We start from the raw sequence: 15,573 nt of genomic DNA on the forward strand, positions 1-15,573 counted from the left end.
GGCTACAGTATATGCAATTTCATCCACTTTTTGAGATTGCCTTTAGCTTACGGCCACACTGGCCTGAGTACGCCTGATCTCGTCCGATCTCGGAAGCTAAGTAGGGTCGGGCCTGGTTAGTACTTGGATGGGAGACCGCCTGGGAATACCAGGTGCTGTAAGCTTTTTGTCACTGCCTTGTGGAATTTCAACTCTTTGTCCGTTTTTTCCCACAAGGCTGAAATATGTGCCCTCGCCTTGAAATAAGTAAGCAAGGTTAGTTTGTATTTCATCCAACAATCTGTGCTACAAATTATGGCTACAGTATATGCAATTTCATCCACTTTTTGAGATTGCCTTTTGCTTACGGCCACACCGGCCTGAGTACGCCTGATCTCGTCCGATCTCGGAAGCTAAGCAGGGTCGGGCCTGGTTAGTACTTGGATGGGAGACCGCCTGGGAATACCAGGTGCTGTAAGCTTTTTGTCACTGCCTTGTGGAATTTCAACTCTTTGTCCGTTTTTTCCCACAAGGCTGAAATATGTGCCCTCGCTTTGAAATAAGTAAGCAAGGTTAGTTTGTATTTCATCCAACAATCTGTGCTACAAATTATGGCTACAGTATATGCAATTTCATCCACTTTTTGAGATTGCCTTTCGCTTACGGCCACACCGGCCTGAGTACGCCTGATCTCGTCCGATCTCGGAAGCTAAGTAGGGTCGGGCCTGGTTAGTACTTGGATGGGAGACCGCCTGGGAATACCAGGTGCTGTAAGCTTTTTGTCACTGCCTTGTGGAATTTCAACTCTTTGTCCGTTTTTTCCCACAAGGCTGAAATATGTGCCCTCGCTTTGAAATAAGTAAGCAAGGTTAGTTTGTATTTCATCCAACAATCTGTGCTACAAATTATGGCTACAGTATATGCAATTTCATCCACTTTTTGAGATTGCCTTTCGCTTACGGCCACACCGGCCTGAGTACGCCTGATCTTGTCCGATCTCGGAAGCTAAGCAGGGTCGGGCCTGGTTAGTACTTGGATGGGAGACCGCCTGGGAATACCAGGTGCTGTAAGCTTTTTGTCACTGCCTTGTGGAATTTCAACTCTTTGTCTGTTTTTTCCCACAAGGCTGAAATATGTGCCCTCGCTTTGAAATAAGTAAGCAAGGTTAGTTTGTATTTCATCCAACAATCTGTGCTACAAATTATGGCTACAGTATATGCAATTTCATCCACTTTTTGAGATTGCCTTTCGCTTACGGCCACACCGGCCTGAGTACGCCTGATCTCGTCCGATCTCGGAAGCTAAGCAGGTTCGGGCCTGGTTAGTACTTGGATGGGAGACCGCCTGGGAATACCAGGTGCTGTAAGCTTTTTGTCACTGCCTTGTGGAATTTCAACTCTTTGTCCGTTTTTTCCCACAAGGCTGAAATATGTGCCCTCGCTTTGAAATAAGTAAGCAAGGTTAGTTTGTATTTCATCCAACAATCTGTGCTACAAATTATGGCTACAGTATATGCAATTTCATCCACTTTTTGAGATTGCCTTTCGCTTACGGCCACACCGGCCTGAGTACGCCTGATCTCGTCCGATCTCGGAAGCTAAGCAGGGTCGGGCCTGGTTAGTACTTGGATGGGAGACCGCCTGGGAATACCAGGTGCTGTAAGCTTTTTGTCACTGCCTTGTGGAATTTCAACTCTTTGTCCGTTTTTTCCCACAAGGCTGAAATATGTGCCCTCGCTTTGAAATAAGTAAGCAAGGTTAGTTTGTATTTCATCCAACAATCTGTGCTACAAATTATGGCTACAGTATATGCAATTTCTTCCACTTTTTGAGTGACACAAAGATGCTTATCTAAATAGTGGAAATGCAACAGCTGTTAATCAGGCTCACTTTGACTTTACATAGTGCACCAAGAGATAGTTTCTTGCTTACGACACCGGCCTGAGTACGCCTGATCTCGTCTGATCTCGGAAGCTAAGTAGGGTCGGGCCTGGTTAGTACTTGGATGGGAGACCGCCTGGGAATACCAGGTGCTGTAAGCTTTTTGTCACTGCCTTGTGGAATTTCAACTCTTTGTCCGTTTTTTCCCACAAGGCTGAAATATGTGCCCTCGCTTTGAAATAAGTAAGCAAGGTTAGTTTGTATTTCATCCAACAATCTGTGCTACAAATTATGGCTACAGTATATGCAATTTCATCCACTTTTTGAGATTGCCTTTCGCTTACGGCCACACCGGCCTGAGTACGCCTGATCTCGTCCGATCTCGGAAGCTAAGCAGGGTCGGGCCTGGTTAGTACTTGGATGGGAGACCGCCTGGGAATACCAGGTGCTGTAAGCTTTTTGTCACTGCCTTGTGGAATTTCAACTCTTTGTCCGTTTTTTCCCACAAGGCTGAAATATGTGCCCTCGCTTTGAAATAAGTAAGCAAGGTTAGTTTGTATTTCATCCAACAATCTGTGCTACAAATTATGGCTACAGTATATGCAATTTCATCCACTTTTTGAGATTGCCTTTCGCTTACGGCCACACCGGCCTGAGTACGCCTGATCTCGTCCGATCTCGGAAGCTAAGCAGGGTCGGGCCTGGTTAGTACTTGGATGGGAGACCGCCTGGGAATACCAGGTGCTGTAAGCTTTTTGTCACTGCCTTGTGGAATTTCAACTCTTTGTCCGTTTTTTCCCACAAGGCTGAAATATGTGCCCTCGCTTTGAAATAAGTAAGCAAGGTTAGTTTGTATTTCATCCAACAATCTGTGCTACAAATTATGGCTACAGTATATGCAATTTCATCCACTTTTTGAGATTGCCTTTTGCTTACGGCCACACCGGCCTGAGTACGCCTGATCTCGTCCGATCTCGGAAGCTAAGCAGGGTCGGGCCTGGTTAGTACTTGGATGGGAGACCGCCTGGGAATACCAGGTGCTGTAAGCTTTTTGTCACTGCCTTGTGGAATTTCAACTCTTTGTCCGTTTTTTCCCACAAGGCTGAAATATGTGCCCTCGCTTTGAAATAAGTAAGCAAGGTTAGTTTGTATTTCATCCAACAATCTGTGCTACAAATTATGGCTACAGTATATGCAATTTCATCCACTTTTTGAGATTGCCTTTTGCTTACGGCCACACCGGCCTGAGTACGCCTGATCTCGTCCGATCTCAGAAGCTAAGCAGGGTCGGGCCTGGTTAGTACTTGGATGGGAGACCGCCTGGGAATACCAGGTGCTGTACGCTTTTTGTCACTGCCTTGTGGAATTTCAACTCTTTGTCCGTTTTTTCCCACAAGGCTGAAATATGTGCCCTCGCTTTGAAATAAGTAAGCAAGGTTAGTTTGTATTTCATCCAACAATCTGTGCTACAAATTATGGCTACAGTATATGCAATTTCATCCACTTTTTGAGATTGCCTTTCGCTTACGGCCACACCGGCCTGAGTACGCCTGATCTTGTCCGATCTCGGAAGCTAAGCAGGGTCGGGCCTGGTTAGTACTTGGATGGGAGACCGCCTGGGAATACCAGGTGCTGTAAGCTTTTTGTCACTGCCTTGTGGAATTTCAACTCTTTGTCCGTTTTTTCCCACAAGGCTGAAATATGTGCCCTCGCTTTGAAATAAGTAAGCAAGGTTAGTTTGTATTTCATCCAACAATCTGTGCTACAAATTATGGCTACAGTATATGCAATTTCATCCACTTTTTGAGATTGCCTTTCGCTTACGGCCACACCGGCCTGAGTACGCCTGATCTCGTCCGATCTCGGAAGCTAAGCAGGGTCGGGCCTGGTTAGTACTTGGATGGGAGACCGCCTGGGAATACCAGGTGCTGTAAGCTTTTTGTCACTGCCTTGTGGAATTTCAACTCTTTGTCCGTTTTTTCCCACAAGGCTGAAATATGTGCCCTCGCTTTGAAATAAGTAAGCAAGGTTAGTTTGTATTTCATCCAACAATCTGTGCTACAAATTATGGCTACAGTATATGCAATTTCATCCACTTTTTGAGATTGCCTTTTGCTTACGGCCACACCGGCCTGAGTACGCCTGATCTCGTCCGATCTCGGAAGCTAAGCAGGGTCGGGCCTGGTTAGTACTTGGATGGGAGACCGCCTGGGAATACCAGGTGCTGTAAGCTTTTTGTCACTGCCTTGTGGAATTTCAACTCTTTGTCCGTTTTTTCCCACAAGGCTGAAATATGTGCCCTCGCTTTGAAATAAGTAAGCAAGGTTAGTTTGTATTTCATCCAACAATCTGTGCTACAAATTATGGCTACAGTATATGCAATTTCATCCACTTTTTGAGATTGCCTTTTGCTTACGGCCACACCGGCCTGAGTACGCCTGATCTCGTCCGATCTCGGAAGCTAAGCAGGGTCGGGCCTGGTTAGTACTTGGATGGGAGACCGCCTGGGAATACCAGGTGCTGTACGCTTTTTGTCACTGCCTTGTGGAATTTCAACTCTTTGTCCGTTTTTTCCCACAAGGCTGAAATATGTGCCCTCGCTTTGAAATAAGTAAGCAAGGTTAGTTTGTATTTCATCCAACAATCTGTGCTACAAATTATGGCTACAGTATATGCAATTTCATCCACTTTTTGAGATTGCCTTTCGCTTACGGCCACACCGGCCTGAGTACGCCTGATCTTGTCCGATCTCGGAAGCTAAGCAGGGTCGGGCCTGGTTAGTACTTGGATGGGAGACCGCCTGGGAATACCAGGTGCTGTAAGCTTTTTGTCACTGCCTTGTGGAATTTCAACTCTTTGTCCGTTTTTTCCCACAAGGCTGAAATATGTGCCCTCGCTTTGAAATAAGTAAGCAAGGTTAGTTTGTATTTCATCCAACAATCTGTGCTACAAATTATGGCTACAGTATATGCAATTTCATCCACTTTTTGAGATTGCCTTTTGCTTACGGCCACACCGGCCTGAGTACGCCTGATCTCGTCCGATCTCGGAAGCTAAGCAGGGTCGGGCCTGGTTAGTACTTGGATGGGAGACCGCCTGGGAATACCAGGTGCTGTAAGCTTTTTGTCACTGCCTTGTGGAATTTCAACTCTTTGTCCGTTTTTTCCCACAAGGCTGAAATATGTGCCCTCGCTTTGAAATAAGTAAGCAAGGTTAGTTTGTATTTCATCCAACAATCTGTGCTACAAATTATGGCTACAGTATATGCAATTTCATCCACTTTTTGAGATTGCCTTTTGCTTACGGCCACACCGGCCTGAGTACGCCTGATCTCGTCCGATCTCGGAAGCTAAGCAGGGTCGGGCCTGGTTAGTACTTGGATGGGAGACCGCCTGGGAATACCAGGTGCTGTACGCTTTTTGTCACTGCCTTGTGGAATTTCAACTCTTTGTCCGTTTTTTCCCACAAGGCTGAAATATGTGCCCTCGCTTTGAAATAAGTAAGCAAGGTTAGTTTGTATTTCATCCAACAATCTGTGCTACAAATTATGGCTACAGTATATGCAATTTCATCCACTTTTTGAGATTGCCTTTCGCTTACGGCCACACCGGCCTGAGTACGCCTGATCTTGTCCGATCTCGGAAGCTAAGCAGGGTCGGGCCTGGTTAGTACTTGGATGGGAGACCGCCTGGGAATACCAGGTGCTGTAAGCTTTTTGTCACTGCCTTGTGGAATTTCAACTCTTTGTCCGTTTTTTCCCACAAGGCTGAAATATGTGCCCTCGCTTTGAAATAAGTAAGCAAGGTTAGTTTGTATTTCATCCAACAATCTGTGCTACAAATTATGGCTACAGTATATGCAATTTCTTCCACTTTTTGAGTGACACAAAGATGCTTATCTAAATGGTGGAAATGCAACAGCTGTTAATCAGGCTCACTTTGACTTTACATAGTGCACCAAGAGATAGTTTCTTGCTTACGACACCGGCCTGAGTACGCCTGATCTCGTCTGATCTCGGAAGCTAAGTAGGGTCGGGCCTGGTTAGTACTTGGATGGGAGACCGCCTGGGAATACCAGGTGCTGTAAGCTTTTTGTCACTGCCTTGTGGAATTTCAACTCTTTGTCCGTTTTTTCCCACAAGGCTGAAATATGTGCCCTCGCTTTGAAATAAGTAAGCAAGGTTAGTTTGTATTTCATCCAACAATCTGTGCTACAAATTATGGCTACAGTATATGCAATTTCATCCACTTTTTGAGATTGCCTTTCGCTTACGGCCACACCGGCCTGAGTACGCCTGATCTCGTCCGATCTCGGAAGCTAAGCAGGGTCGGGCCTGGTTAGTACTTGGATGGGAGACCGCCTGGGAATACCAGGTGCTGTAAGCTTTTTGTCACTGCCTTGTGGAATTTCAACTCTTTGTCCGTTTTTTCCCACAAGGCTGAAATATGTGCCCTCGCTTTGAAATAAGTAAGCAAGGTTAGTTTGTATTTCATCCAACAATCTGTGCTACAAATTATGGCTACAGTATATGCAATTTCATCCACTTTTTGAGATTGCCTTTCGCTTACGGCCACACCGGCCTGAGTACGCCTGATCTCGTCCGATCTCGGAAGCTAAGCAGGGTCGGGCCTGGTTAGTACTTGGATGGGAGACCGCCTGGGAATACCAGGTGCTGTAAGCTTTTTGTCACTGCCTTGTGGAATTTCAACTCTTTGTCCGTTTTTTCCCACAAGGCTGAAATATGTGCCCTCGCTTTGAAATAAGTAAGCAAGGTTAGTTTGTATTTCATCCAACAATCTGTGCTACAAATTATGGCTACAGTATATGCAATTTCATCCACTTTTTGAGATTGCCTTTTGCTTACGGCCACACCGGCCTGAGTACGCCTGATCTCGTCCGATCTCGGAAGCTAAGCAGGGTCGGGCCTGGTTAGTACTTGGATGGGAGACCGCCTGGGAATACCAGGTGCTGTAAGCTTTTTGTCACTGCCTTGTGGAATTTCAACTCTTTGTCCGTTTTTTCCCACAAGGCTGAAATATGTGCCCTCGCTTTGAAATAAGTAAGCAAGGTTAGTTTGTATTTCATCCAACAATCTGTGCTACAAATTATGGCTACAGTATATGCAATTTCATCCACTTTTTGAGATTGCCTTTTGCTTACGGCCACACCGGCCTGAGTACGCCTGATCTCGTCCGATCTCGGAAGCTAAGCAGGGTCGGGCCTGGTTAGTACTTGGATGGGAGACCGCCTGGGAATACCAGGTGCTGTACGCTTTTTGTCACTGCCTTGTGGAATTTCAACTCTTTGTCCGTTTTTTCCCACAAGGCTGAAATATGTGCCCTCGCTTTGAAATAAGTAAGCAAGGTTAGTTTGTATTTCATCCAACAATCTGTGCTACAAATTATGGCTACAGTATATGCAATTTCATCCACTTTTTGAGATTGCCTTTCGCTTACGGCCACACCGGCCTGAGTACGCCTGATCTTGTCCGATCTCGGAAGCTAAGCAGGGTCGGTCCTGGTTAGTACTTGGATGGGAGACCGCCTGGGAATACCAGGTGCTGTAAGCTTTTTGTCACTGCCTTGTGGAATTTCAACTCTTTGTCCGTTTTTTCCCACAAGGCTGAAATATGTGCCCTCGCTTTGAAATAAGTAAGCAAGGTTAGTTTGTATTTCATCCAACAATCTGTGCTACAAATTATGGCTACAGTATATGCAATTTCTTCCACTTTTTGAGTGACACAAAGATGCTTATCTAAATGGTGGAAATGCAACAGCTGTTAATCAGGCTCACTTTGACTTTACATAGTGCACCAAGAGATAGTTTCTTGCTTACGACACCGGCCTGAGTACGCCTGATCTCGTCCGATCTCGGAAGCTAAGTAGGGTCGGGCCTGGTTAGTACTTGGATGGGAGACCGCCTGGGAATACCAGGTGCTGTAAGCTTTTTGTCACTGCCTTGTGGAATTTCAACTCTTTGTCCGTTTTTTCCCACAAGGCTGAAATATGTGCCCTCGCTTTGAAATAAGTAAGCAAGGTTAGTTTGTATTTCATCCAACAATCTGTGCTACAAATTATGGCTACAGTATATGCAATTTCATCCACTTTTTGAGATTGCCTTTCGCTTACGGCCACACCGGCCTGAGTACGCCTGATCTTGTCCGATCTCGGAAGCTAAGCAGGGTCGGGCCTGGTTAGTACTTGGATGGGAGACCGCCTGGGAATACCAGGTGCTGTAAGCTTTTTGTCACTGCCTTGTGGAATTTCAACTCTTTGTCCGTTTTTTCCCACAAGGCTGAAATATGTGCCCTCGCTTTGAAATAAGTAAGCAAGGTTAGTTTGTATTTCATCCAACAATCTGTGCTACAAATTATGGCTACAGTATATGCAATTTCATCCACTTTTTGAGATTGCCTTTCGCTTACGGCCACACCGGCCTGAGTACGCCTGATCTTGTCCGATCTCGGAAGCTAAGCAGGGTTGGGCCTGGTTAGTACTTGGATGGGAGACCGCCTGGGAATACCAGGTGCTGTAAGCTTTTTGTCACTGCCTTGTGGAATTTCAACTCTTTGTCCGTTTTTTCCCACAAGGCTGAAATATGTGCCCTCGCTTTGAAATAAGTAAGCAAGGTTAGTTTGTATTTCATCCAACAATCTGTGCTACAAATTATGGCTACAGTATATGCAATTTCTTCCACTTTTTGAGTGACACAAAGATGCTTATCTAAATGGTGGAAATGCAACAGCTGTTAATCAGGCTCACTTTGACTTTACATAGTGCACCAAGAGATAGTTTCTTGCTTACGACACCGGCCTGAGTACGCCTGATCTCGTCCGATCTCGGAAGCTAAGTAGGGTCGGGCCTGGTTAGTACTTGGATGGGAGACCGCCTGGGAATACCAGGTGCTGTAAGCTTTTTGTCACTGCCTTGTGGAATTTCAACTCTTTGTCCGTTTTTTCCCACAAGGCTGAAATATGTGCCCTCGCTTTGAAATAAGTAAGCAAGGTTAGTTTGTATTTCATCCAACAATCTGTGCTACAAATTATGGCTACAGTATATGCAATTTCTTCCACTTTTTGAGTGACACAAAGATGCTTATCTAAATGGTGGAAATGCAACAGCTGTTAATCAGGCTCACTTTGACTTTACATAGTGCACCAAGAGATAGTTTCTTGCTTACGGCCACACCGGCCTGAGTACGCCTGATCTCGTCCGATCTCGGAAGCTAAGCAGGGTCGGGCCTGGTTAGTACTTGGATGGGAGACCGCCTGGGAATACCAGGTGCTGTAAGCTTTTTGTCACTGCCTTGTGGAATTTCAACTCTTTGTCCGTTTTTTCCCACAAGGCTGAAATATGTGCCCTCGCTTTGAAATAAGTAAGCAAGGTTAGTTTGTATTTCATCCAACAATCTGTGCTACAAATTATGGCTACAGTATATGCAATTTCTTCCACTTTTTGAGTGACACAAAGATGCTTATCTAAATGGTGGAAATGCAACAGCTGTTAATCAGGCTCACTTTGACTTTACATGGTGCACCAAGAGATAGTTTCTCGCTTACGGCCACACCGGCCTGAGTACGCCTGATCTCGTCCGATCTCGGAAGCTAAGCAGGGTCGGGCCTGGTTAGTACTTGGATGGGAGACCGCCTGGGAATACCAGGTGCTGTAAGCTTTTTGTCACTGCCTTGTGGAATTTCAACTCTTTGTCCGTTTTTTCCCACAAGGCTGAAATATGTGCCCTCGCTTTGAAATAAGTAAGCAAGGTTAGTTTGTATTTCATCCAACAATCTGTGCTACAAATTATGGCTACAGTATATGCAATTTCATCCACTTTTTGAGATTGCCTTTCGCTTACGGCCACACCGGCCTGAGTACTCCTGATCTCGTCCGATCTCGGAAGCTAAGCAGGGTCGGGCCTGGTTAGTACTTGGATGGGAGACCCGCCTGGGAATACCAGGTGCTGTAAGCTTTTTGTCACTGCCTTGTGGAATTTCAACTCTTTGTCCGTTTTTTCCCACAAGGCTGAAATATGTGCCCTCGCTTTGAAATAAGTAAGCAAGGTTAGTTTGTATTTCATCCAACAATCTGTGCTACAAATTATGGCTACAGTATATGCAATTTCTTCCACTTTTTGAGTGACACAAAGATGCTTATCTAAATGGTGGAAATGCAACAGCTGTTAATCAGGCTCACTTTGACTTTACATGGTGCACCAAGAGATAGTTTCTCGCTTACGGCCACACCGGCCTGAGTACGCCTGATCTCGTCCGATCTCGGAAGCTAAGCAGGGTCGGGCCTGGTTAGTACTTGGATGGGAGACCGCCTGGGAATACCAGGTGCTGTAAGCGTTTTGTCACTGCCTTGTGGAATTTCAACTCTTTGTCCGTTTTTTCCCACAAGGCTGAAATATGTGCCCTCGCTTTGAAATAAGTAAGCAAGGTTAGTTTGTATTTCATCCAACAATCTGTGCTACAAATTATGGCTACAGTATATGCAATTTCATCCACTTTTTGAGATTGCCTTTCGCTTACGGCCACACCGGCCTGAGTACGCCTGATCTCGTCCGATCTCGGAAGCTAAGCAGGGTCGGGCCTGGTTAGTACTTGGATGGGAGACCGCCTGGGAATACCAGGTGCTGTAAGCTTTTTGTCACTGCCTTGTGGAATTTCAACTCTTTGTCCGTTTTTTCCCACAAGGCTGAAATATGTGCCCTCGCTTTGAAATAAGTAAGCAAGGTTAGTTTGTATTTCATCCAACAATCTGTGCTACAAATTATGGCTACAGTATATGCAATTTCATCCACTTTTTGAGATTGCCTTTTGCTTACGGCCACACCGGCCTGAGTGCGCCTGATCTCGTCCGATCTCGGAAGCTAAGCAGGGTCGGGCCTGGTTAGTACTTGGATGGGAGACCGCCTGGGAATACCAGGTGCTGTAAGCTTTTTGTCACTGCCTTGTGGAATTTCAACTCTTTGTCCGTTTTTTCCCACAAGGCTGAAATATGTGCCCTCGCTTTGAAATAAGTAAGCAAGGTTAGTTTGTATTTCATCCAACAATCTGTGCTACAAATTATGGCTACAGTATATGCAATTTCATCCACTTTTTGAGATTGCCTTTTGCTTACGGCCACACCGGCCTGAGTACGCCTGATCTCGTCCGATCTCGGAAGCTAAGCAGGGTCGGGCCTGGTTAGTACTTGGATGGGAGACCGCCTGGGAATACCAGGTGCTGTAAGCTTTTTGTCACTGCCTTGTGGAATTTCAACTCTTTGTCCGTTTTTTCCCACAAGGCTGAAATATGTGCCCTCGCTTTGAAATAAGTAAGCAAGGTTAGTTTGTATTTCATCCAACAATCTGTGCTACAAATTATGGCTACAGTATATGCAATTTCATCCACTTTTTGAGATTGCCTTTCGCTTACGGCCACACCGGCCTGAGTACTCCTGATCTCGTCCGATCTCGGAAGCTAAGCAGGGTCGGGCCTGGTTAGTACTTGGATGGGAGACCCGCCTGGGAATACCAGGTGCTGTAAGCTTTTTGTCACTGCCTTGTGGAATTTCAACTCTTTGTCCGTTTTTTCCCACAAGGCTGAAATATGTGCCCTCGCTTTGAAATAAGTAAGCAAGGTTAGTTTGTATTTCATCCAACAATCTGTGCTACAAATTATGGCTACAGTATATGCAATTTCATCCACTTTTTGAGTGACACAAAGATGCTTATCTAAATGGTGGAAATGCAACAGCTGTTAATCAGGCTCACTTTGACTTTACATGGTGCACCAAGAGATAGTTTCTCGCTTACGGCCACACCGGCCTGAGTACGCCTGATCTCGTCCGATCTCGGAAGCTAAGCAGGGTCGGGCCTGGTTAGTACTTGGATGGGAGACCGCCTGGGAATACCAGGTGCTGTAAGCTTTTTGTCACTGCCTTGTGGAATTTCAACTCTTTGTCCGTTTTTTCCCACAAGGCTGAAATATGTGCCCTCGCTTTGAAATAAGTAAGCAAGGTTAGTTTGTATTTCATCCAACAATCTGTGCTACAAATTATGGCTACAGTATATGCAATTTCATCCACTTTTTGAGATTGCCTTTCGCTTACGGCCACACCGGCCTGAGTACGCCTGATCTCGTCCGATCTCGGAAGCTAAGCAGGGTTGGGCCTGGTTAGTACTTGGATGGGAGACCGCCTGGGAATACCAGGTGCTGTAAGCTTTTTGTCACTGCCTTGTGGAATTTCAACTCTTTGTCCGTTTTTTCCCACAAGGCTGAAATATGTGCCCTCGCTTTGAAATAAGTAAGCAAGGTTAGTTTGTATTTCATCCAACAATCTGTGCTACAAATTATGGCTACAGTATATGCAATTTCTTCCACTTTTTGAGTGACACAAAGATGCTTATCTAAATGGTGGAAATGCAACAGCTGTTAATCAGGCTCACTTTGACTTTACATGGTGCACCAAGAGATAGTTTCTCGCTTACGGCCACACCGGCCTGAGTACGCCTGATCTCGTCCGATCTCGGAAGCTAAGCAGGGTCGGGCCTGGTTAGTACTTGGATGGGAGACCGCCTGGGAATACCAGGTGCTGTAAGCTTTTTGTCACTGCCTTGTGGAATTTCAACTCTTTGTCCGTTTTTTCCCACAAGGCTGAAATATGTGCCCTCGCTTTGAAATAAGTAAGCAAGGTTAGTTTGTATTTCATCCAACAATCTGTGCTACAAATTATGGCTACAGTATATGCAATTTCATCCACTTTTTGAGATTGCCTTTCGCTTACGGCCACACAGGCCTGAGTACGCCTGATCTCGTCCGATCTTGGAAGCTAAGCAGGGTCGGGCCTGGTTAGTACTTGGATGGGAGACCGCCTGGGAATACCAGGTGCTGTAAGCTTTTTGTCACTGCCTTGTGGAATTTCAACTCTTTGTCCGTTTTTTCCCACAAGGCTGAAATATGTGCCCTCGCTTTGAAATAAGTAAGCAAGGTTAGTTTGTATTTCATCCAACAATCTGTGCTACAAATTATGGCTACAGTATATGCAATTTCATCCACTTTTTGAGATTGCCTTTCGCTTACGGCCACACCGGCCTGAGTACGCCTGATCTCGTCCGATCTCGGAAGCTAAGCAGGGTCGGGCCTGGTTAGTACTTGGATGGGAGACCGCCTGGGAATACCAGGTGCTGTAAGCTTTTTGTCACTGCCTTGTGGAATTTCAACTCTTTGTCCGTTTTTTCCCACAAGGCTGAAATATGTGCCCTCGCTTTGAAATAAGTAAGCAAGGTTAGTTTGTATTTCATCCAACAATCTGTGCTACAAATTATGGCTACAGTATATGCAATTTCATCCACTTTTTGAGATTGCCTTTCGCTTACGGCCACACCGGCCTGAGTACGCCTGATCTCGTCCGATCTCGGAAGCTAAGCAGGGTCGGGCCTGGTTAGTACTTGGATGGGAGACCGCCTGGGAATACCAGGTGCTGTAAGCTTTTTGTCACTGCCTTGTGGAATTTCAACTCTTTGTCCGTTTTTTCCCACAAGGCTGAAATATGTGCCCTCGCTTTGAAATAAGTAAGCAAGGTTAGTTTGTATTTCATCCAACAATCTGTGCTACAAATTATGGCTACAGTATATGCAATTTCATCCACTTTTTGAGATTGCCTTTTGCTTACGGCCACACCGGCCTGAGTACGCCTGATCTCGTCCGATCTCGGAAGCTAAGCAGGGTCGGGCCTGGTTAGTACTTGGATGGGAGACCGCCTGGGAATACCAGGTGCTGTAAGCTTTTTGTCACTGCCTTGTGGAATTTCAACTCTTTGTCCGTTTTTTCCCACAAGGCTGAAATATGTGCCCTCGCTTTGAAATAAGTAAGCAAGGTTAGTTTGTATTTCATCCAACAATCTGTGCTACAAATTATGGCTACAGTATATGCAATTTCATCCACTTTTTGAGATTGCCTTTCGCTTACGGCCACACAGGCCTGAGTACGCCTGATCTCGTCCGATCTTGGAAGCTAAGCAGGGTCGGGCCTGGTTAGTACTTGGATGGGAGACCGCCTGGGAATACCAGGTGCTGTAAGCTTTTTGTCACTGCCTTGTGGAATTTCAACTCTTTGTCCGTTTTTTCCCACAAGGCTGAAATATGTGCCCTCGCTTTGAAATAAGTAAGCAAGGTTAGTTTGTATTTCATCCAACAATCTGTGCTACAAATTATGGCTACAGTATATGCAATTTCATCCACTTTTTGAGATTGCCTTTCGCTTACGGCCACACCGGCCTGAGTACGCCTGATCTCGTCCGATCTCGGAAGCTAAGCAGGGTCGGGCCTGGTTAGTACTTGGATGGGAGACCGCCTGGGAATACCAGGTGCTGTAAGCTTTTTGTCACTGCCTTGTGGAATTTCAACTCTTTGTCCGTTTTTTCCCACAAGGCTGAAATATGTGCCCTCGCTTTGAAATAAGTAAGCAAGGTTAGTTTGTATTTCATCCAACAATCTGTGCTACAAATTATGGCTACAGTATATGCAATTTCATCCACTTTTTGAGATTGCCTTTCGCTTACGGCCACACCGGCCTGAGTACGCCTGATCTCGTCCGATCTCGGAAGCTAAGCAGGGTAGGGCCTGGTTAGTACTTGGATGGGAGACCGCCTGGGAATACCAGGTGCTGTAAGCTTTTTGTCACTGCCTTGTGGAATTTCAACTCTTTGTCCGTTTTTTCCCACAAGGCTGAAATATGTGCCCTCGCTTTGAAATAAGTAAGCAAGGTTAGTTTGTATTTCATCCAACAATCTGTGCTACAAATTATGGCTACAGTATATGCAATTTCATCCACTTTTTGAGATTGCCTTTCGCTTACGGCCACACCGGCCTGAGTACGCCTGATCTCGTCCGATCTCGGAAGCTAAGCAGGGTCGGGCCTGGTTAGTACTTGGATGGGAGACCGCCTGGGAATACCAGGTGCTGTAAGCTTTTTGTCACTGCCTTGTGGAATTTCAACTCTTTGTCCATTTTTTCCCACAAGGCTGAAATATGTGCCCTCGCTTTGAAATAAGTAAGCAAGGTTAGTTTGTATTTCATCCAACAATCTGTGCTACAAATTATGGCTACAGTATATGCAATTTCATCCCCTTTTTGAGATTACCTTTCGCTTACGGCCACACCGGCCTGAGTACGCCTGATCTCGTCCGATCTCGGAAGCTAAGCAGGGTCGGGCCTGGTTAGTACTTGGATGGGAGACCGCCTGGGAATACCAGGTGCTGTAAGCTTTTTGTCACTGCCTTGTGGAATTTCAACTCTTTGTCCGTTTTTTCCCACAAGGCTGAAATATGTGCCCTCGCTTTGAAATAAGTAAGCAAGGTTAGTTTGTATTTCATCCAACAATCTGTGCTACAAATTATGGCTACAGTATATGCAATTTCATCCACTTTTTGAGATTGCCTTTCGCTTACGGCCACACCGGCCTGAGTACGCCTGATCTCGTCCGATCTCGGAAGCTAAGCAGGGTCGGGCCTGGTTAGTACTTGGATGGGAGACCGCCTGGGAATACCAGGTGCTGTAAGCTTTTTGTCACTGCCTTGTGGAATTTCAACTCTTTGTCCGTTTTTTCCCACAAGGCTGAAATATGTGCCCTCGCTTTGAAATAAGTAAGCAAGGTTAGTTTGTATTTCATCCAACAATCTGTGCTACAAATTATGGCTACAGTATATGCAATTTCATCCACTTTTTGAGA

General features: G+C 45.6%; 40 non-coding genes and 10 pseudogenes across 40 annotated transcripts; all 50 read left to right on the forward strand.

The window, feature by feature from the left end:
• The first annotated feature begins 45 nt into the window (after positions 1 to 45).
• On the forward strand, positions 46 to 164 carry LOC149969948 (5S ribosomal RNA; annotated as a pseudogene).
• A 177-nt stretch (positions 165 to 341) lies between these two features.
• On the forward strand, positions 342 to 460 carry LOC149969949 (5S ribosomal RNA). Its single transcript, XR_016493901.1, has one exon. It is a non-coding gene; the product is annotated as a 5S ribosomal RNA (ribosomal RNA).
• A 177-nt stretch (positions 461 to 637) lies between these two features.
• On the forward strand, positions 638 to 756 carry LOC149969950 (5S ribosomal RNA). The gene has a single exon (XR_016494032.1). It is a non-coding gene; the product is annotated as a 5S ribosomal RNA (ribosomal RNA).
• Positions 757 to 933: 177 nt separating this feature from the next.
• Positions 934 to 1,052, forward strand: LOC149969951 (5S ribosomal RNA). Its single transcript, XR_016494071.1, has one exon. It is a non-coding gene; the product is annotated as a 5S ribosomal RNA (ribosomal RNA).
• Positions 1,053 to 1,229: 177 nt separating this feature from the next.
• On the forward strand, positions 1,230 to 1,348 carry LOC149969952 (5S ribosomal RNA). Its single transcript, XR_016494061.1, has one exon. It is a non-coding gene; the product is annotated as a 5S ribosomal RNA (ribosomal RNA).
• A 177-nt stretch (positions 1,349 to 1,525) lies between these two features.
• Positions 1,526 to 1,644, forward strand: LOC149969953 (5S ribosomal RNA). Its single transcript, XR_016493902.1, has one exon. It is a non-coding gene; the product is annotated as a 5S ribosomal RNA (ribosomal RNA).
• A 260-nt stretch (positions 1,645 to 1,904) lies between these two features.
• LOC149969954 (5S ribosomal RNA) lies at positions 1,905 to 2,020 on the forward strand (annotated as a pseudogene).
• Positions 2,021 to 2,197: 177 nt separating this feature from the next.
• LOC149969955 (5S ribosomal RNA) lies at positions 2,198 to 2,316 on the forward strand. The gene has a single exon (XR_016493903.1). It is a non-coding gene; the product is annotated as a 5S ribosomal RNA (ribosomal RNA).
• A 177-nt stretch (positions 2,317 to 2,493) lies between these two features.
• Positions 2,494 to 2,612, forward strand: LOC149969956 (5S ribosomal RNA). The gene has a single exon (XR_016493904.1). It is a non-coding gene; the product is annotated as a 5S ribosomal RNA (ribosomal RNA).
• Positions 2,613 to 2,789: 177 nt separating this feature from the next.
• Positions 2,790 to 2,908, forward strand: LOC149969957 (5S ribosomal RNA). Its single transcript, XR_016493905.1, has one exon. It is a non-coding gene; the product is annotated as a 5S ribosomal RNA (ribosomal RNA).
• Positions 2,909 to 3,085: 177 nt separating this feature from the next.
• LOC149969958 (5S ribosomal RNA) lies at positions 3,086 to 3,204 on the forward strand. Its single transcript, XR_016493991.1, has one exon. It is a non-coding gene; the product is annotated as a 5S ribosomal RNA (ribosomal RNA).
• Positions 3,205 to 3,381: 177 nt separating this feature from the next.
• LOC149969959 (5S ribosomal RNA) lies at positions 3,382 to 3,500 on the forward strand. The gene has a single exon (XR_016494072.1). It is a non-coding gene; the product is annotated as a 5S ribosomal RNA (ribosomal RNA).
• A 177-nt stretch (positions 3,501 to 3,677) lies between these two features.
• On the forward strand, positions 3,678 to 3,796 carry LOC149969960 (5S ribosomal RNA). Its single transcript, XR_016493906.1, has one exon. It is a non-coding gene; the product is annotated as a 5S ribosomal RNA (ribosomal RNA).
• A 177-nt stretch (positions 3,797 to 3,973) lies between these two features.
• Positions 3,974 to 4,092, forward strand: LOC149969961 (5S ribosomal RNA). Its single transcript, XR_016493907.1, has one exon. It is a non-coding gene; the product is annotated as a 5S ribosomal RNA (ribosomal RNA).
• Positions 4,093 to 4,269: 177 nt separating this feature from the next.
• LOC149969962 (5S ribosomal RNA) lies at positions 4,270 to 4,388 on the forward strand. The gene has a single exon (XR_016494076.1). It is a non-coding gene; the product is annotated as a 5S ribosomal RNA (ribosomal RNA).
• A 177-nt stretch (positions 4,389 to 4,565) lies between these two features.
• On the forward strand, positions 4,566 to 4,684 carry LOC149969963 (5S ribosomal RNA). Its single transcript, XR_016494073.1, has one exon. It is a non-coding gene; the product is annotated as a 5S ribosomal RNA (ribosomal RNA).
• Positions 4,685 to 4,861: 177 nt separating this feature from the next.
• On the forward strand, positions 4,862 to 4,980 carry LOC149969964 (5S ribosomal RNA). Its single transcript, XR_016493908.1, has one exon. It is a non-coding gene; the product is annotated as a 5S ribosomal RNA (ribosomal RNA).
• A 177-nt stretch (positions 4,981 to 5,157) lies between these two features.
• On the forward strand, positions 5,158 to 5,276 carry LOC149969965 (5S ribosomal RNA). Its single transcript, XR_016494077.1, has one exon. It is a non-coding gene; the product is annotated as a 5S ribosomal RNA (ribosomal RNA).
• Positions 5,277 to 5,453: 177 nt separating this feature from the next.
• Positions 5,454 to 5,572, forward strand: LOC149969966 (5S ribosomal RNA). The gene has a single exon (XR_016494074.1). It is a non-coding gene; the product is annotated as a 5S ribosomal RNA (ribosomal RNA).
• Positions 5,573 to 5,832: 260 nt separating this feature from the next.
• On the forward strand, positions 5,833 to 5,948 carry LOC149969967 (5S ribosomal RNA; annotated as a pseudogene).
• Positions 5,949 to 6,125: 177 nt separating this feature from the next.
• On the forward strand, positions 6,126 to 6,244 carry LOC149969968 (5S ribosomal RNA). Its single transcript, XR_016493910.1, has one exon. It is a non-coding gene; the product is annotated as a 5S ribosomal RNA (ribosomal RNA).
• A 177-nt stretch (positions 6,245 to 6,421) lies between these two features.
• On the forward strand, positions 6,422 to 6,540 carry LOC149969969 (5S ribosomal RNA). The gene has a single exon (XR_016493911.1). It is a non-coding gene; the product is annotated as a 5S ribosomal RNA (ribosomal RNA).
• A 177-nt stretch (positions 6,541 to 6,717) lies between these two features.
• LOC149969970 (5S ribosomal RNA) lies at positions 6,718 to 6,836 on the forward strand. The gene has a single exon (XR_016493912.1). It is a non-coding gene; the product is annotated as a 5S ribosomal RNA (ribosomal RNA).
• Positions 6,837 to 7,013: 177 nt separating this feature from the next.
• LOC149969971 (5S ribosomal RNA) lies at positions 7,014 to 7,132 on the forward strand. Its single transcript, XR_016494079.1, has one exon. It is a non-coding gene; the product is annotated as a 5S ribosomal RNA (ribosomal RNA).
• A 177-nt stretch (positions 7,133 to 7,309) lies between these two features.
• LOC149969972 (5S ribosomal RNA) lies at positions 7,310 to 7,428 on the forward strand (annotated as a pseudogene).
• Positions 7,429 to 7,688: 260 nt separating this feature from the next.
• On the forward strand, positions 7,689 to 7,804 carry LOC149969973 (5S ribosomal RNA; annotated as a pseudogene).
• Positions 7,805 to 7,981: 177 nt separating this feature from the next.
• On the forward strand, positions 7,982 to 8,100 carry LOC149969974 (5S ribosomal RNA). Its single transcript, XR_016494075.1, has one exon. It is a non-coding gene; the product is annotated as a 5S ribosomal RNA (ribosomal RNA).
• Positions 8,101 to 8,277: 177 nt separating this feature from the next.
• LOC149969975 (5S ribosomal RNA) lies at positions 8,278 to 8,396 on the forward strand. Its single transcript, XR_016494042.1, has one exon. It is a non-coding gene; the product is annotated as a 5S ribosomal RNA (ribosomal RNA).
• Positions 8,397 to 8,656: 260 nt separating this feature from the next.
• Positions 8,657 to 8,772, forward strand: LOC149969976 (5S ribosomal RNA; annotated as a pseudogene).
• Positions 8,773 to 9,032: 260 nt separating this feature from the next.
• On the forward strand, positions 9,033 to 9,151 carry LOC149969977 (5S ribosomal RNA). The gene has a single exon (XR_016493913.1). It is a non-coding gene; the product is annotated as a 5S ribosomal RNA (ribosomal RNA).
• Positions 9,152 to 9,411: 260 nt separating this feature from the next.
• On the forward strand, positions 9,412 to 9,530 carry LOC149969978 (5S ribosomal RNA). The gene has a single exon (XR_016493914.1). It is a non-coding gene; the product is annotated as a 5S ribosomal RNA (ribosomal RNA).
• A 177-nt stretch (positions 9,531 to 9,707) lies between these two features.
• On the forward strand, positions 9,708 to 9,827 carry LOC149969979 (5S ribosomal RNA; annotated as a pseudogene).
• A 260-nt stretch (positions 9,828 to 10,087) lies between these two features.
• LOC149969980 (5S ribosomal RNA) lies at positions 10,088 to 10,206 on the forward strand. The gene has a single exon (XR_016493990.1). It is a non-coding gene; the product is annotated as a 5S ribosomal RNA (ribosomal RNA).
• Positions 10,207 to 10,383: 177 nt separating this feature from the next.
• Positions 10,384 to 10,502, forward strand: LOC149969981 (5S ribosomal RNA). Its single transcript, XR_016493915.1, has one exon. It is a non-coding gene; the product is annotated as a 5S ribosomal RNA (ribosomal RNA).
• A 177-nt stretch (positions 10,503 to 10,679) lies between these two features.
• On the forward strand, positions 10,680 to 10,798 carry LOC149969982 (5S ribosomal RNA). Its single transcript, XR_016493909.1, has one exon. It is a non-coding gene; the product is annotated as a 5S ribosomal RNA (ribosomal RNA).
• Positions 10,799 to 10,975: 177 nt separating this feature from the next.
• Positions 10,976 to 11,094, forward strand: LOC149969983 (5S ribosomal RNA). Its single transcript, XR_016493916.1, has one exon. It is a non-coding gene; the product is annotated as a 5S ribosomal RNA (ribosomal RNA).
• Positions 11,095 to 11,271: 177 nt separating this feature from the next.
• On the forward strand, positions 11,272 to 11,391 carry LOC149969984 (5S ribosomal RNA; annotated as a pseudogene).
• Positions 11,392 to 11,651: 260 nt separating this feature from the next.
• LOC149969985 (5S ribosomal RNA) lies at positions 11,652 to 11,770 on the forward strand. Its single transcript, XR_016493917.1, has one exon. It is a non-coding gene; the product is annotated as a 5S ribosomal RNA (ribosomal RNA).
• A 177-nt stretch (positions 11,771 to 11,947) lies between these two features.
• On the forward strand, positions 11,948 to 12,066 carry LOC149969986 (5S ribosomal RNA). Its single transcript, XR_016493942.1, has one exon. It is a non-coding gene; the product is annotated as a 5S ribosomal RNA (ribosomal RNA).
• Positions 12,067 to 12,326: 260 nt separating this feature from the next.
• On the forward strand, positions 12,327 to 12,445 carry LOC149969987 (5S ribosomal RNA). Its single transcript, XR_016493918.1, has one exon. It is a non-coding gene; the product is annotated as a 5S ribosomal RNA (ribosomal RNA).
• Positions 12,446 to 12,622: 177 nt separating this feature from the next.
• LOC149969988 (5S ribosomal RNA) lies at positions 12,623 to 12,741 on the forward strand (annotated as a pseudogene).
• A 177-nt stretch (positions 12,742 to 12,918) lies between these two features.
• Positions 12,919 to 13,037, forward strand: LOC149969989 (5S ribosomal RNA). Its single transcript, XR_016493919.1, has one exon. It is a non-coding gene; the product is annotated as a 5S ribosomal RNA (ribosomal RNA).
• Positions 13,038 to 13,214: 177 nt separating this feature from the next.
• Positions 13,215 to 13,333, forward strand: LOC149969990 (5S ribosomal RNA). The gene has a single exon (XR_016493921.1). It is a non-coding gene; the product is annotated as a 5S ribosomal RNA (ribosomal RNA).
• A 177-nt stretch (positions 13,334 to 13,510) lies between these two features.
• Positions 13,511 to 13,629, forward strand: LOC149969991 (5S ribosomal RNA). The gene has a single exon (XR_016493922.1). It is a non-coding gene; the product is annotated as a 5S ribosomal RNA (ribosomal RNA).
• Positions 13,630 to 13,806: 177 nt separating this feature from the next.
• LOC149969992 (5S ribosomal RNA) lies at positions 13,807 to 13,925 on the forward strand (annotated as a pseudogene).
• Positions 13,926 to 14,102: 177 nt separating this feature from the next.
• Positions 14,103 to 14,221, forward strand: LOC149969993 (5S ribosomal RNA). The gene has a single exon (XR_016493923.1). It is a non-coding gene; the product is annotated as a 5S ribosomal RNA (ribosomal RNA).
• Positions 14,222 to 14,398: 177 nt separating this feature from the next.
• LOC149969994 (5S ribosomal RNA) lies at positions 14,399 to 14,517 on the forward strand. Its single transcript, XR_016493920.1, has one exon. It is a non-coding gene; the product is annotated as a 5S ribosomal RNA (ribosomal RNA).
• A 177-nt stretch (positions 14,518 to 14,694) lies between these two features.
• On the forward strand, positions 14,695 to 14,813 carry LOC149969995 (5S ribosomal RNA). The gene has a single exon (XR_016493924.1). It is a non-coding gene; the product is annotated as a 5S ribosomal RNA (ribosomal RNA).
• Positions 14,814 to 14,990: 177 nt separating this feature from the next.
• Positions 14,991 to 15,109, forward strand: LOC149969996 (5S ribosomal RNA). The gene has a single exon (XR_016493925.1). It is a non-coding gene; the product is annotated as a 5S ribosomal RNA (ribosomal RNA).
• Positions 15,110 to 15,286: 177 nt separating this feature from the next.
• LOC149969997 (5S ribosomal RNA) lies at positions 15,287 to 15,405 on the forward strand. The gene has a single exon (XR_016493926.1). It is a non-coding gene; the product is annotated as a 5S ribosomal RNA (ribosomal RNA).
• The last annotated feature ends 168 nt before the right edge of the window (positions 15,406 to 15,573 follow it).

The sequence above is a fragment of the Oncorhynchus mykiss genome, unplaced genomic scaffold, assembly GCF_057628025.1.
Source record: "Oncorhynchus mykiss isolate SJ-2025 unplaced genomic scaffold, ASM5762802v1 scaffold108, whole genome shotgun sequence".
NCBI classification, from domain to species: domain Eukaryota; kingdom Metazoa; phylum Chordata; class Actinopteri; order Salmoniformes; family Salmonidae; genus Oncorhynchus; species Oncorhynchus mykiss.